Source organism: Mandrillus leucophaeus, unplaced genomic scaffold (assembly GCF_000951045.1).
Source record: "Mandrillus leucophaeus isolate KB7577 unplaced genomic scaffold, Mleu.le_1.0 Scaffold269, whole genome shotgun sequence".
In the NCBI taxonomy this organism is placed as follows: domain Eukaryota; kingdom Metazoa; phylum Chordata; class Mammalia; order Primates; family Cercopithecidae; genus Mandrillus; species Mandrillus leucophaeus.
In genome coordinates this window covers 3,478,428-3,496,133 of record NW_012102798.1, presented here as the reverse complement: position 1 = coordinate 3,496,133, position 17,706 = coordinate 3,478,428, and the positions used below count along the sequence as shown (strand labels likewise).

Here is a 17,706-nt window from a genome sequence, read left to right as displayed (position 1 = left end):
TTCTTTCTTTCTTTCTTTCTTTCTTTCTTTCTTTCTTTTTTTTTTTTGGACAAATTTTCCCTCTGTTGCCTCTGCTGGAGTGTAGTGGTATGATCATGGCTCACTGAAGCTCAACTTTCCAGGCTCAAGTGATCTCCCCACCTTGGCCTCCCAAACAAAATGTTGAGTTTACAGACATGAGTTACCATGCCCCGCTGAGATTCTGCATTTCTAATCGACTCCCTGGTGATGCCAATGAGGCTTTCCGTGGGCCACCCTCAGAGTAGCAAAGTTCTTGGACTGAATTACCCCACTATAAATCTGTCAGTCAGTAAACAAGTGTTTTGGAACTGCAAGAAAAATTCTCTAAGTGGAATCGGCATGCAGAGTTCTATGGATTGGCAGCCCATCATCTTGACCCCTTGACCATGGCAACTCCCTGTGAGGGATTCAGAAAGTCTGTAGTGGGGCCCAACCTGCCCTGTGGGAGTCACTCTGATCCACAGAACAGAACAGAGCACCTACAAGAATAAGCATAAACAAAGGCTTGCAGCAAATGGAAGAGGGTATGAATGGTCTCTTCAAAAGCAAGTTCATGATACAAGTCCCAGGAAAAGCGTAGCCCTTTCCAATGGGTGGCGGTGGAGCCAAGCTGAGGCTCTTACAGAGAGCAACATAGTTCTGATGAAGTGTCAGGGCACAGGCTGTGTGGGTCCAGCTGCCTCCTCTAGGTGAGGACCCCTTTCTTAGAAATAAAATTCCAAGGAGGATTCCCATTTCATGCTGGCCGTGGCATGCTTTGAGTTTGTTGCTTCCACTGTAAGTGGAGAACCAAAATATCTCTCGCTTGGTGGACCCTGCTTCCATCAGAACTTCCCAAAGCTTGCTCTTCCATTTCCCCCTCAAAGTAGCTTCATTCCCCTCTGCCTATATGTTGTGATTGTGCTTTCCATGCATTGAATTAGAGGCTATTCTGTTATTTATATCTCCCTTGTTTACATCCAAATCAAGGCCAACTAATGTGAATGCACAGAAGTCAACCGAGCTTTACTGAGCATGCAACCCCAGAGAAAAGCTCTAGAAGACAAATGAGAAAGGCCCTGGAGTTGGGCAGCCCTGAGTTTGTATCCTCCCTTTACCACTTAAAAACTGTGTGAACTTGGGCAAGTTACTTAACATTTTTGAGCTTTGGGTTCCTCATCTATGAAGCAGGGTCAATAATTGTACTGACTTCATAGAGTTGTGAGTATTAAATCAGATAGCGAGTACAGCAAGTGCTCAAGAAATGGAAGATAATCATGCACTTGATGGGCATTTATTAAGTTTCTTCTATGTGTAGACAAAGAGTAGTTCAAATCCAGTCTAGTCCTACTTGCTAGTTGTGCAACCTTGGATGAGTTACTCTGTTTTACCTCTCTGAGCCTCAGTTCTCTTACTCTTAAGTGACGCTGGTGCTGGTATATAAATCACAGGATTGCCATAAGGAATAAACGAAGTTAGGCATGTTAAACACATGTCAGGCACATATAAATGCGTTCAGCCAACATGAATTATCATAATTGTTGTGGTTATTATGTCAGCTCTTCTCTGAGCACCTTTGTATTATGAGATTTACTTAGCAGTCAAGCACACTTTGCAGCCTCCTCCAGTAGACCCTCTCCAATCTTCACTGTCATTTCCCTGAGGGCGGAGGCCCCATCCTTTATACCATTTCTGGTGTCTCCATGACACCTGGCAGTGAGTAGGTGTTCAGTGCATGAAGTAGAGAGCACTATGCGGCAAGCAGAGCCATCAGAAACATCACTGCCTGGGTTCAAGTTTTAGCATGTCCACTTTACTTGCTGGGTGACTTTCTAGCAACTCCTGGATCTTCTCTGAGTCTCCATTGTCTCACATGTAGTAAGGATGTGATAATAATTCCTACCTCTGAGGATTGCTGAGAGGATTAAAGCTGGGTACATAGTGGGAGCTTAATAAGGGTTGAGTGTTTTAATTGCTGTTATTATTTGAGAAAAGTCTTACAGTCAAGGATCACAGGAGCTACTCTGAGAAATCATGCACACACATGCATAGACACACATGAGTGGGCAGCACTGAGAGGACAGGTTACAGGGAAGACACAAATAGGCATTTATTGCCCATGAAAGCCTCTTTGAACCCCAGGCCGGGGCCAGTGTCTGCATAAAATTCTGTCTGGAGCCATGAGGCTGAGAGCCCCTGAGGTTCTTTTTTTTTTTTTTAATATTGAGGTAAAATTCATATAACAGAAAATTTATCATTTTAACATGAAGAATTCGGTGACATTTGGTACATTCACAGTGTTACAGAACCACAGCTCTTCTGAACTGATTACCCCTTTAAGCTGGCTGTATCCAGAGGAAGGCAGGGCTCATTGTCTTCTGTCACCCTTCTTGTCACTGTTTCATACCTCTTCACATCCCCACTTTGTTTCTCCTTCCTCATTTTTTCAATCGTACTCTCTCTCTTCATTCTCCTGCTCTTTGGGGGCAACGGGATATGTATCTCTAATATACATGTACTTTTAGGAAGAGCGAGGATATCGACCCACTGGAAAGATCCCAGATCTAAAAGATGGCGCTGTAAGAGTGCACAGTGGGACTGGTGAAGCCACTTCTTGCCAGGACAGGCTTGGCACACCTGAAAGCAGGCACAGCACAATGTCAGCTGCCCATTGACCTTAGTCTTCTGGTGGCCCCGGGGGCAACAGACAACCTGAAAAGACTTATTATCAATTATGACATCTGAGAATCACAGTCCTGTTTGTTATCATGTCTTCTATCTTTGGCCTCCCCGTTATTATGAGTAAATTTGCTTCATATTAAAGCATCTATTGCAAAATAACCTTCGTAGGCTCCATAGCCTCACAGAATCTGCTTTATATTTCTACCTATGGGCAAGAGCTACATCTTAAATATATTAATCAATAAGAATAATACTGTATATGTGCTGAATTATTCCTGCACGCCAAACACAATGCTAAATGTGTTTCATGAGTTATCTCATAAATGAATTCTTACAATGACTCTAGGGGCCAGGCATTGTTAATATCTACTTTTAATAGATCAGGAAACTAAGGTACAGAGACAGTGGCTGATTTGTCCAAGAGCGTGACAAAACCCATGCTTTACACTGCTGAGTAGTATTGTGGCCCCATAATCCCACCACGGATAATTAACAGAAAAAAAAATGTTCAGCAATCACAGACAGTAGCTTCCTTAATCCACTGCTGGACTTCAGTCTTGGTTCATGAACTTCCTAGTTAAAATTTAGGCTAGTCACTTAACCCATCTGAAACTGTTACTTTGTCTATATAATTGTGGCAACTGTCCTGCCTTACCTCTCTCAGATTTATGAGTATAAAATATAAAAACATGCAGGGAATGTTTTTGCAAAATGTGAAGTGCTAGGCCAATGTCAGGAACTGACATCATGAATAATGGCTTCTTGGGATTGTGTAAGACCACTCAGTTGCATGCTGGGGAATTAGAGCTCCTTAGGGGCTCTGTGATAACCCTGGGAAGCTGCAAGTTCTTCTAGCCAAATCAAATCCTTGGCAAGCCACACCCATTTCTACGCTTCATGGCTGTGTGAACTCTAAAGTGCTAGCTGATATGGTTTGGATCTGTATTCCCTCCAAATCTCATGTTGAAATGTAATTCTCAGTGTTGGAGGTGGGGTCTGATGGGAGGTGATTGGATCATTGGGGCAGATTCCTCATGAATGGCTAAGTGCTATCCCCTTGGTGATGAGTGAGTTCTCATTCCAAGTTCACATAAGATCTGGTTGTTTAAAAGTGTGCAGCACCTTTCCCCGACTCTCTTGCTCTCTCTCTCTCACCATGTGATATGCTGGATCCCCCTTCACTTTCTGCCGTGACTGTAAGTTTCCTGAGGCCCTCACCAGAATCCAAGCAGATGTTGGTGCCATGCTTATATAGCCTGCGGAACTGTGAGCCAATTAAAACTCTTTTCTTTATAAATTACCAAGCCTTAGATATTTCCTTACAGCAATGCAAAAATGGTCTAGTGCACTAGCCAACTTCTCCAAACTCCTAATCTGTGTCTTTAAAGTGTACTTGGAACAGCACTGGAAAAATCCTCCACGTTTAGGATATATGGGGGCTGAATAAACCCAGGGAAAGTCTTATGAGATGTCTTCTGCCTGTTCTAGTTTTAAAAAATCACAGCCTACCTATCACAGAGGTTGCGATGCAGATTAACTTGAGGTGATACATTTGAAAGTGCTTTGCACAGTGCTTGCCTTATAGTGGGTACTCAAAAGATGGCGGCTCTTTTGTAATTCAGATTGTTATTCTTGGGGCTTGGGGTGGTTAGGTAGGATGCCAAAGAGGAGAGAGGCTGCAGCAAGGGGAAGGCAGTTTGGGCAGTTGGGACTCCTAGACCACAGGGCTTGCCAGTTTCCTGATTCCTCGAAATGAAGGCATGATTTTGAAACACAGCTGCCTCTTACTCACACAAAAGCAGTTTATGCACAAGGCTGTGTCTGACTTCCCATGTGCGTTGTGTTTCCCAGAAATGTTGGGAAGGGGTAGGAACATGAAGCCTAGTGAAGTGTCTTCCTGTTCCACCACACTTCATCTTCCTGGCATGCAAGTGGTTTAGCAGCAAAGCAAGCAGACAAAAAGTATCTGAGCAAGAAATAACTTTTATTGTCCCTCAATGTAGACATGCAGAACAGTGGACTAGAAAGGCTAGGAAGCAGTGGAGGGTGGCAGTCTTTTAAATACCACATATCATTCTTTTAAAGAATTACTAAGTGTTTCAGAAATTGTAAATTTTCCACGTATTCATTGCCCTCAGTGAAACAATGCACAGGAATGTTCTCTGTTCTTCCCCTTCTGCAGTGTAAGCAGTATTAACAGCCTGGGTTTGAATCCTCCCACAATCTTCTTTGTGCACATGCAACCTTCTTTGTATTCAGGCATGTAAGACATCTATAGGGGATTTTGCTGTTTGTCCTAGAATGGGATTGTGAGATATATGTTTCTCTACAGCTTGGCTTTTGCACTTAACAGTGCATCACAGACCTCCTAGCGCATCAGTAGTTATAGATCTGGTTCATTCTTTCAAACCACTACATGATAGTTCATAACATGAATATTATGAATATGTCAGGATTTATTAAACTGTACATCTATTGATAAGCACTTGGGCTGTTTACAACATTGTAGTCATTCTCAGAGACTTTTTGTCTGCCTGCTTTGCTGCTAAACCACTTGCATGTCAGGGAGGTGAAGTGTGGTGGAACAGGAAGAACCTTAACTAATTATAATATGGTAAACATATTTACCAGTGTCGGTAAATATGGTGGGAAAGATTGCTGGGTCAAAGGGTTTTAATTTACCTATGGAAAAACTGCATGGCTGATATTCATAAATTGCATTCTGATTCCCTCATCCTACTGAGGGATGAGAGAGACCCTCTCATATTGCTTTGTATTGTTTTATACTCAGAAAGGGAAAGAGAAATGAGGCTAAAGGCAGGTAGCCCGGTACCTAGGAACCAGACCCGAAACCAAGGAACCAGACCCAAAACCAGGCCTGGGTCTGCCTGACCTAAGCCTGGTAGTTAAAATTCGACCCCTAACCTAGTAACTGTTGTTACCTATAGATTGTGAAACCTCCTGTTCTGTTTCACTCTGACCACCGGTGCTCGCAGCCCCTGTCACGTACCCCCTGGCTTGCTCAGTCGGTACGTGATCACCCCCTGGCTTGCTCAGTCGATCACGACCCTCTCACGTGGACCCCCTTAGAGTTGTGAGCCCTTAAAGGGGACAGAAGTTGAGTGGCTGACGAGCTTGGATTTTAAGATGCTAGCCTGCCGATGCTCCCAGCTGATTAAAGCCACTCCCTTCACTATGTCGGTGTCTGAGGGGTTTTGTCCACGGTTCATCCTGCTATACTATTATCAAAAAGTTTATTGCTGATCAGTTAAACAGATTTAATTTGCCTTCCCAATAATCAACGTATGACCTCATAGTAAAGGACTGTTGTAAAGAGTGGGCATCCAAGGATATGATCTTCTCTTCATTGGGATCCCAGAAATGGTGGGTTGTAATTTATCTAACGGGACTAAATTCTCCTGATGCCTTCTTTCACTGATGCAATCCAATTATTCTCCTGCCTTTTCTAGCCACGATCACCTTAGACTCAACCTTGAAAAACAAAAAGAAAACAAATTTTGTTGGCAGTAGACATGTTCTGGTTCTCCCTCAGATAAAGTTTCCTTTGCAGGACAATAAAAAAGGAATTGGAAAGGCTGGAAAAGTAAGGTGAGCACAAGTTAACAGAAGATGAGGAACATCAATCTGCTTTACTAAAGGAATTACTTTTGCAAGAGTATTGCTGAATAGTGCTTTTAGGTACCAAGGACATGGTGGGTACATGGGGGTTCACTGTAAAATTATTTCACATTTGTTTTACAAACTTTTAAGATTTTTTTTTATTCGCATTTTTTTTGAGACAGGGTCTTTCACTCTGTCAACCAGGCTGGAGTGTGGTGGTACAATCATGGCTCACTGCAGCCTTGACCTTCCTGGATCAAGCAATTTTTCCCACTTCAGCTTACTGAGTAGCTGAGATCACAGGCATGTGCCACAGCACCCGGCTAATTTTTAAATTTTTTATAAAGATGGGGTCTCTCTATGTTTGGGCCGAAGCAAGCCTCCCACCTCAGCTTCCCAAAACGTTGGGATTACAGGCATGAGCCACTGTGCCCGGCCCTGTTAAGATGTTTATATGTGGTTTGATTTATAAAAATTCTGCTCACATGCCACTTTCCAGGCATAAAATATCTGTATCAAGATACTTTGCTGTGTGTGATACTTCATGCTTTTTAAAGCAATTTAATTTCACAATCCAGTTCCACCCTCACAGCATCCTAGCATGACAGGAATCACTCTTCTCATTTGACAACAGAGATAATTAGGCCTGGAGAGGTAAATGACTTGTCAAAAGTCACATACATAATTAGCAGCAGAGCTAAGCCTTAACTTAGGGATTCCCCATCCAGCATTTGTCTCACTTGGGGAAGATGGGTAGAACATGAGACCCTAATTCCATTTCTCATTAGGTCTCTGCTTGAGTCTTATTTGGCCTATCTCAATTTCTGTTTTACTTCAGGCATGTAGATCCATGCTTCTTTCCATGGCTAATATAACGCTGATTGAGAACCAGTAATGCACTAGGTGCTCTAGGACCATTGAATTAAATCCGGTTGCTGCCCTGTATCTCCCACTCTGAATTTGTTGGAGCCCAATCTAAAATACTTATTGCTCTGCACAGATAGTACAGGCTTATAAGAACATTTCTCCCATCTCAGTTTGTATCTCACCATTTTTCTTTAGGACCCCCAACGGAATTTCTTCTTGTCAGGCAGGAATATCCCACAACTGGTCTCTGAGTAGTTTTAAAAAACAGCCCTTTATTTTGCCTGACTCACTCTTGAAGATGAATGCATCAGTTTGTTTTCTCTTCCAGAATAACATATAGAGGCCAGCTTTCTCTTCTGAGGAGTCAGAAGTTCAGTTCGCCCAACATGGAATGACTTGAGGTACACTTGAATGGTCTCTGTGACCCTAAATATCATCCTTATCAGCAGAAATATCCTCTTTGAAGATGTGATTCCTTGACTACTTCCTGCCTCTTCACGTTGTGTCAGTTACATGATCCATTAACCAGGCTGTATGTATATCCTTTGAAATGTTTCAAACATCTTTCCTTTTCCTAACCACTCCCACTTGCCACTGGCTTTGTCATCTTAAACAGCAAAGTCCCAGCAGATCTCCCTACTTAGCATCTTTTTCTCTAGTCTACCCTATATTCTATTGGCAAAATTATTTTTCTAAAACAAAACTCTGATTATGTTATTCCCCTGGTCAAAAACCATAGATGGCTTTCCACTGCCTGTTGCAGTGGTGTTCAAAGTCTGTTTGTTCATTTGTCTGTTTGTTCTTTGGTTTCCAATCAGCAGGAGCACCTTTTTTTCCAAGTAAAAAAAATTAGGTAGTTAAGATCCCAAAATGTAAAGCAGATAAAAGTAGACATGTCTTAAAAAATTTGTAGACACACTGTAGTTGAAGTGAGAAGTTGGGGTGAGAAAGTAGGGAAGCACTGGGCCCCTTTCTCCTGGCAGGACCCTTGGTCCTCAGGAAATATAGTGTGAAGACCACTGACCTGCTCATAAGTTTAAAATGCCTTCGCTTGCGATTCAAGACTGCACTAATCTGGCCCTAAACTGACACTCCTATGAGACTTCCAATTGTCCTTAAAGGAACCCTTTGCTTCAGCCCTTAGGTCTGCTCTCTGTCTTCCCCACACAACTGGGACATTCTTTACCTTTGCACTGCTAAGCCTCCAAGCCTGAAATGTCCACTACTGTTCTCGCTTCCTGTCTGAATTGTACTCACCCTTTGAAAACCAGCTCTAGTTCTACTTACTTTAAGAAATCTTTGCTGGCTTCCTTGTTCTGCAGGGACTCACTTACTGGAGCTGTAATGACTTTATCTTCCAAAAGAACAAAACAAAAGAGAAACAGTCCAGGAAATAAATTCCTATCAACTCTGTTTTTATGTGCTCCTTCTGGCTAGAGAAGCTTATGGTGTAATCATTAGATATGGGAGCAGATTCTCTGGGTTTGTAATGTGGCTCTGATACTTACTAGCTGTGTAACTCTGGGGAAGTTACCACTGTCTCAAGTCCCTCTTCTGTAAAATGGGGACAATAATAGTAGTCATTTCATAGGGTTATGCAAGGATTAAGTTATATCAAGCTCCTAGCCCAGGGTTTGGCACTAGTAAGTGGTATAACTTACTAGTTATACCACTAACTAGTAAGTAGTATAACTTGCTAGTTATACAACTTATATCTGGGTTGATGTGAAGATTTGAGCTAAGGCAGATATGAGTTGATGTGAAGGTTTGAGCTAAGGCTGAGTCAGGGGATGTCCACTGAGGGCAGAATTGTTGGAGGATCCAGAGGTAGAAAATAGTGCACAGAGTAAAATAAAGAAACCACCAGGTGTGAAGGAGGTACCCTAAGAGGTGGTTCCCATAAGGCTCCTATCAGCAGTGCTCAATTCTTACAAGTGTATACTCAACAATTGTGAGCTATTGTTAGTAAGTTTGAAATTGGGACTGTCCCCAAGATGAATAGTCGCCATCCTTATCTATGCTGTTTTAATATCCTTAGTGTTTTTTTTTTATTGTGGTAAAAAAACACATGACATAAAATTTACCATTTTAACCATTTTAAGTGTAAAGTTTGTTAACATTAACCACACACATTGCATTGCACACTGTTGTGCAACAGATCTCTGGAACTTTTTCATTTTGCAAAACTGAAACTCTATACCTATTGAATAACAGCTCCCTTTTTCCTGCTCCCCCCAGTCCCTGGCAAAACTATTTGACTTTCCATTTCTAAGAGATTGATTATTTTAGATACTTCATATAAGTAGAATCATGCAGTATTTGTCTTTTTGTGACTGGCTTCTTTAATTTGCCATAATTTCCTCCAGGTTCATCCATGTTGTAGCATCTGACAGAATTTCTTCCCTTTCTGTGACTGAATAATATTCCATTGTATGGATATATCATACTTTGGTTATCCATCCATCTGTTGATGGACACTTGGGTTGCTTCCACCTTTTGACTATTGTGAATATGCTGCTATAAACATTGGTGTACAAGTATCTCTTTGAGATACTGTTTTTGATTCTTTTGGATATATACCCAGATGTAAGATTGCTGTATCATATTGTAGTTATTATTTTGTTTGTTTGATGAATCTCCATCCAGTTTCTCATAGTGGCTGCACCATTTTACATCCGTACCAGCAATGCATAAGGGTTCCAATTTCTCCCATCCTTACAAACCCTTGTTATTTTCTGTTTTCTTGTTGATAATGGCCATCCTATTGGGTGTAAGGTGATATCTCATTGTGGTTATGATGTGTATTTCCCTAATGATTATTGATGTAAAGCATCTTCTTTGTGCTTATTAGTCATTTTTATATCATCTTTGGAGAAATACCCATTCAAATCCCTCCACCATTTTAAAATCAGGTTATTTGTTGTTGTTGTTGCTGTTGAGTTGTAGAAGTTCTTTATATATTCTGGATATTAATCCCTTAACAGATATGTGGTTTGTAAATATATTCTCTCATTCAATGGGTTGCTCTTTCACTCTTGATTGTTTCCTTTGCCACACAGAAGTTTTTAAGTTCGATGTGGTCACACTTGTCTATTTTTGCTTTTTAGTGTTGTTTTAATGTGTCTATATCCTGTCTTCTCAGTGAGACTCAAAGCTTTCCGAAGGTAAGGACCGTGTATGATTCCTCTTGTGTTTTCTGTTGTGCCATGCCCTGTGCCAGGCACATAGTAGGTGCTCACAAATATGTACAGACCAATTAATTGAATCTCCATATGCACATTAACCTATTATCAGTCATGAGTGCCTTAGAAAAACTTTTTTTTGTTAACTGGAAGCTTAGAGGATAGCATCTATGATTGGGCCAAAGGAGAGACATAGGTTGGAGGAGTGAATAGAAAGCATGGGGCCTTCTCAGGAAGAGGGGACTCTATGGCAGCAGGTGGGGACATTGTGCCTGACATAGGGAAAGCTACCCGTAAATGTTAGCTGGTATCATTATTTGTGCACTAGCTGCCTGAGACAGGGAGAGGCAGTGCTGGGATAACGGAATGGAAATAAGAGAAATTCAAAAGAGAAACTTTTCAATAGCTTGCCTCCTTAAAACTGTGTGTGTGTGTGTGTGTGTGTGTGTGTGTGTGTACATATATACGTGCACATGTGCTCAAGTGCCAAGATCCAAATTTGTTTTGTGACCAGGAAGATAATTAACTGTGTGCATTATTTCCAAGAGTAATCATTAATGCAGGTAGTGAGGAGGACCACAAATGTGATTACTATTCAGTGAACTATTTTTGGGTAATGTCCATGCATTACTTATCTCACATATACAGCATCAGTGCTAAGGAAGGAAGGAAGGAAAGAAGGGAGGGAGGAAAGGAGGGGAGAAGAAGAGAGAAAAGGAGAGGAGAGGAGGCAAAAGAAGAAAGGAATAATTATGAGATGATTAAAGCATCTGCCCTAGGACTCTTGGAGATTGATTGGATTTTCTGACCTGTTACTTTATTTTAAAATTGGTGTTGCCCTTGGGGCTCTCAATGCTAAATAGAGAAAACTCAACAAAGATAGTAGTCCCTGCTTTGGGCTGGAAAACATCACAAGGGAAATTAGAAAATACCTTGAGATGAATGAGAATGAAAATGCAACATACCAAAATTTATGGAACTCAGTGAAAGCAGTGCTAAAAGTGATATTGATGGCTATAAATGATTACATTGAGAAAGAAGTTCTTAAATCAACAACCTAACTTCATCCCTTAAGGAATTAAAAAATAACAAGCTAAATCCAAAGTTAGCAGAGGAAAGAGAACAATAAAGATTGGAACGGAGATAAATAAAAATAGAAAATAGAAAATAAAATAAATAAAATAGAATAAAATAGAGAGTATCAACGAACTGAAGAGATGTCTCTTTGAAAAGATCAACAAAATTGACATTTTAGCTAAATCGACTAAGCCAAAAAGAGAAGCCTCAAGTAACTAAAATCAGAAATGAAAGCACAGACATTATCAAAAATGTTAAAGGAATAAAAAGATTATAAGGGAGTACAATGAACAATTGCATGTTAACAAATGTGGTAACTTAGATAAAATGGACAAATTTGTAGAAACATGCAACCTACCAATATCGAATCATGAAGAAATAGACAACCCAATACACCTATAACTAGTAAAGTGATGAAATCAGTAATCAAAATAGTTCAAAGGAAGAGAAGCCAAGACCCAATTGGTTCACCTCTAATTTCTACAAAACCTTTAAGAGTAATTAACATCAATTTGTTTAAAACTCTTTAAAAATTAAAGAAAAGAGAATATTTCCTAACACTCTATGAAGCCAGCATTACCGTGATATCAAAGCTAGAAAGAGACACTACAAGAGAAGAAAACTACAGACCAATATACCTTATGAATATTGATGCAAATATCCTCAACAAAATACTAGCAAATAGAATTCAATAGCATATTAAAAGGATTATATGCCTTGAGTAAGTGGGATTTATTCCTCAAATGCATTGATGGGTCAACATTTAAAAAATCAGTCAATATAATACACTACATTAACAGCATGAAGAGGAAAGCCACATGACCATCTCAAGTTACATAGAAAGAGCATTTTACAAAATTCAACACCCTTTTGTGATTTTTAAAAAGAACTCAATAAACGAAAAATAGAAGAAAACTACCTCAACATAATAAGGCCATATATGAAAAACCTACAGCTAGCATCCTGCTCAATGGTAAAAGACTAAAAGCTTTTACTCAATGATCAAAACAAGACAAGGATGTCAGGTTTTTGGCACCTCTATTGAACATAGTATTAGAAGGCCTAGACAGACAGCAATTAGGCAAGAAAAATAAATAAAAAGAATCTAAATTGAAAAAGAAAAAGTAACATTATCTTTCTTTACAGACAATATGATCTTCTATGTGGAAAATGCTGAAGATTTTATTTTAAAAACTATTAGAGCTAATAAATCAATTTGGGAAATTGGCAGGATATAAAATCAACACACAATAATCAGTTGTAGTTCTATACACTGACAACAAACAATCTGAAAAGGAAATGAAGAAAACGATTTCATTTAAAATAGTATCAAAAAGAATAAAATACTTAGGAATAAACTTAACCAAGGAGACAAAGAAATGTGTACTGAAAAGGATAAAACATTGCTGAAAGAGATTAAAGACACCAATAAATGGAAATACATCTCATGCTCTTAGATTGAAAGGCTTAACATATTTATGATGTCACTACCCAAAGTGATCTACAGATTCAGTGCAATCCTTATTAAAACCCCAGTGACTTTTGTTGCAGAAATAGAAAAATCCATCTTAAAATTTATATGGAATCTCAAGGGACCCCAGATGAGCAAAACAAGCATGAAAAAGAACAAAGTTGGAGAACTCACACTTCTTGATTTCAAAACATACTACAAAGCTTACAGTAATCAAAATATTGTGGCACTGTCATAACGACAGACACATATGCCAATGGAGTAGAAGAGAGCCCAGAAATAAAGCCTCATTAGATGGTCAAATGATTTTTGACAAGGATACTAAGTTCATTCAATAGGGAAAGAGCAATCTTTCCAACAAATGATGGCTGGGAAAACTGGATATCCACATGCAAAAGAATAATATGAGACCTGTACCTTACACCATACACATAAATTAACTTAAAATAGATAAAAGATCTAACCATAACAACTAAAACTCTTAGAAGAAAACACAGGGGAAAAGCTTCGTGACAATGGATTTGGCAATGATTTATTGTATATGACACCAAAAACATAGGCAACAAAAAAATGGATAAGTTGAATGTCATTAAAATTAAAAAGCTTTATGCATCAAAGGACAATATCAGAGTAAAAAGGCAACCCACAGAATGAGAGAAAGTATTTGCAAATCCTATATCTGGTAAGGGATTGATATCCAGAATTGCAAAGAAGAACTATTATAACTCAACAACAACCACAAAATTCAATTATAAAAGTATGCAAAGGCTAGGCACAGTGGTTCTCACCTGTAATCCCAGCACTTTGTGGGGCCAAAGCAGGCAGACCGCTTGAGCCCAGGAGGAGTTTGAGACCAACCTGGGCAACATGGCAAAACACCGTCTAAAAAACAAAAAACCACACACACAAAAATTAGCCAAGCATGTCTCCTGTAGTCCCAGCTACTCAGGAAGCTGAGGCGGCAGAATTGATTGAGCCTGGGAGGTTGAGGCTGCAGTGACCTGTGGTTGTGCCACTGCACTCCAGCCTGGGTGAGAGAGTGATACCCTGTCTCAAAAAAAAAAAAAAAAAAAAAAAAAAAAAAAAAAAGAGAGAGAGAGAAAAGAAAAGAAAAGGAGGGGGGGCAAATTATTTGAATATACATTTCTCCAAAGAAGATACACAAATGGCCTATATACACATGAAAAGGTGCTTGACATCACTAGTCATTGGAGAAAGGCAAATCAAAACAACAAATGAGATACCACCTTACACCACCAGTAGGATGGCCATTTTACAAACACAAACGCACACACACACACACACACACAAATACACAAAAAATAACAAGTGTTAGCCAGGATATGGAGAAATGGAAACTCCTGTGCAATGCTGGTGGGAATGTAAAATGGTACAGCTGCTATGGAAAATGGTATGATAATTTCTTTAAAAATTAAAAATAGAATTACCATATGATCTGGTAGTTCTACCTCTGGGTATATACCCAAAGAAATTGAAAGCAGGGATGTCAGTAGATATTTACACATCCATGTTCATTGCAGCTTTATTCACAATAGCTAAAACTTAGAAGCATCCTAAGTGTGCACCAACAGATGAATAAAGAAAATGTTGTATATATTACCCATCCTTAAAAAGAATGGAAATTCTGACATATTCTACCGCAATGGATGAACTTCAAAGACATTATGCTACGTGTAATAAACCAGACACCAAAGGACAAATATTGTATGATTCCACTTATATAAAGTACTTAGAGTACTCAAATCCATACAATCAGAAAGTGGAATGGTGGTTTCCAGGAGCTGAGAGGAGGGGAGATTGGGGAATTGTTGGTTTATGGGTATAGAGTTTCAGTTGGGGAAGATGAAAAATTTCTGGAGATAGTGATGATGATTGCACAACAATGTGAATGTAGACCTGTGGGAGGATTAAGATGGCAGACAGGAAACAGGACTAACTTGCAGCTCCCACTTGGACAGAGAGAGCAGTGTATAGAGACTCTCATCATGAACTTTTGCTCCAAGAACTACCACAGGTACATAATGGTGAAGCCGAGAGAATCCACAGACCCTTTGAAGGAACTGGATCACCACTGCAGGTTCCCTGAGATGTCAAAAACCTGTGTCTGTTTGCTTTCTCAGCCAGTGGGGAGGCTTGTGGTCTGGGATAAGTTCTCAGCCCTGATCACTGGCTGCTTAGAAATAGACTTGGTGTTGTTGTAGGGTCATGGTGGAAGTGAGACTGGCCTTTAGGACTGGGGGCTCTGTGGGAAAGGGGTGAGGCCTGTGACTGCCAGCTTTCCACCACTTCCCTGGCGACCTGTGTGACTTATCAGAGGCAGTCATAATCCCCCTGGGTATATAACGCCACTGGACTGGGAACCACACCCCCATCCCCCACAGTAGCCACAGCAAACACTGCATAAGGAGAGGCGGAGCTCAGACATGCCTATCCCTATCCCCAACTAGTGGTCTTTCTCTACCCGCCCAGGTAAGACAAAGGTCTTAATCTCTTGGAAGCTCTATTGCCCTTCCCACCTCCTGAGAAACCTGAATACTTAATCAGGTGTCCCTAGGGCAAGTTTGCATCCTCTTTATAGGGCCACAGTTGATGCACTCCTGAAAGTGTCACCTCCTGGCTGGAGGCCAACCAACACAAAACCAGCCCTCTAAACAAAAACACAACCAAAGACCCTCACAGAGTCCATTTCACTTCCCTGCTACCTCCACCAGAGCTGCTGCTGGTATGCAGGACTGCAAGACCTGAAGACAGATTACATCACAGGACTCTTTGCAGAAACTCCCCAGGACCAGCCTGGAGCCCAATAGCTCCACTGGGTGGCTAGACCCAGAAGAGCAAAAAACAAATCACTACAGCTTAGCTCTCAGGAAGTCTCTTTCCTAGAGGAAAGGGGAAAATAACACATTAAGGGAGCACCCATGAGACAAAACAATCTGAACAGCAGCCATTGAAACCTAGATATTCCTTCTGACATGAGAAGGAACCAGAAAAACAATTCTGGTAATATGACAAAATAAGGTTCTTTAACACCCCCCAAAGATCATATCAGCTCACCAGCAATTGATCCAAACAAAGATGAAATCTCTGCAGTGCCAGAAAAAGAATTCAGAAGGTCAATTGCCAAGCTAATCAAGGAGGCACTAGAGAAAGATAAAGTCCAACTTAAGGAAATCAAAAATATGATACAGGATATGAAGGGAAAATTCTTCAGTGAAGTAGATAACATGAATTTAAAAAATAACCTCAGGAAATCAAGGACACGCTTAGAGAAGTGCAAAATGCACTGGAAAGTCTCAGTAATAGAATCAAAACAAGCAGGAGAGAGAACTTCAGATCTTGAAGACAAAGCTTTCAAATTAAACCAATCCATCAAAGACAAAGAAAAAAGAATTTTTTAAAATGAACAAAGCCTCCAATAAGTTTGAGACTATGTTAAACATCCAAACTTAGGAATAATTGGTGCTCCCGAGGAAGAAGAGAAATCTATAAGTTTGGAAAACATATTTGAGGGAATAATTGAGGAAAACTTCCCCAGTCTTGCTAGAGATCTAGACATCCAAATACAAGAGGCTCAAACACCTGGGAAATCCATCACAAAAAGATCTCCACCTAAGCACACAGCCATCAGGTTATCTAAAGTCAAGACAAAGAAAAGAATCATAAGAGCTGTGAGGCAAAAGCATCAGGTAACTTATAAAGGGAAATCTATCAGATTCACAGCAGATTTCTCAGCAGAAACCCTACGAGCTATAAGGGTTTGGGGACATATTTTTAGCCTCCTTCAACAAAACAATTATTAGCCAAGAATTTTGTATCCAGAGCAACTAAACTTCATAAATGAAGGAAAGATACAGTCTTTTCCAGACAAACAAATACTAAGAGAATTCACCACTACCAAGCCAGCACTAAAAGAAGTGCTGAAAGGATCTCTAAATCTTTAAACAAATCCTCAAAATACAACAGAATAGAACCTCCTTAAAGCATAAATCTCACAGGACCTATGTAACAATGATACAATGAAAAAAAAAAAAAAACAAGTTGTTCAGGCAACAAGTAACACAATGAATAGAGTAGTACCACACATCTCAATACTAACAATGAATATAAATGAACTGAATCCTCCACTTGAAAGATACAGAATGGCAGAATAGATAAGAATTCAACAACCAAGTTTCTGCTGTCTTCAGGAGACTAACCTAACACATAAGGACTCACATAAACTTAAGGTAAAGGGGTAGAAAAAGATATTCCATGCAAATGGACACCAGAAGCGAGCAGGAGTAGCTATTCTGTTTTTTTTTTTAAATATTTTAAGTTCTGGGGTACATGTGCACAACATGCAGTTTTGTTACATAGGTATACATGTGCCGTGTTGGTTTACTGCACCCATCAACTCATTTACATTAGGTATTTCTCCTAATGCTATGCCTCCCCCAGACCCCCATCCCCCAACAGACCCCGGTGTATGATATTCTCCTCCCTGTGTCCATGTGTTCTCATTGTTCAACTCCCACTTATGAGTGAGAACACACGGTGTTTGGTTTTCTCTTCTTGTGTTACTTTGCTGAGAATGATAGCTTCCAGTTTCATCCATGTCCCTGCAAAGGACATGAAGTCATCCTTTTTTATGGCTGCATAGTATTCCATGGTATATATGTGCCACATTTTCTTTATCCAGTCTATCATTGATAGGCATATGAATTGGTTCCAAGACTTTGCTATTGTGAACACTGCTGCAATAAACATACCTGTGCATGTGTCTTTATAGTAGAATGATTTATACTC

The 17,706-nt window shown here is 40.0% G+C and overlaps 1 protein-coding gene across 2 annotated transcripts in view; it reads left to right on the top strand.

Annotated features, from left to right (window-relative positions):
- PAK3 (p21 protein (Cdc42/Rac)-activated kinase 3) overlaps positions 1-17,706 on the top strand; it is a 301,905-nt gene that overhangs the window by 70,068 nt on the left and 214,131 nt on the right. The window contains exon 2 of one of the 2 annotated variants that reach the window (XM_011984502.1): positions 7,499-7,571. The exons of the other annotated variant lie outside the window; for it this stretch is intronic. The gene's annotated coding sequence lies outside the window, so the exon portion shown is untranslated. The remainder of the gene's footprint in view (positions 1-7,498; positions 7,572-17,706) is intronic. 2 annotated transcript variants of the gene reach the window in all.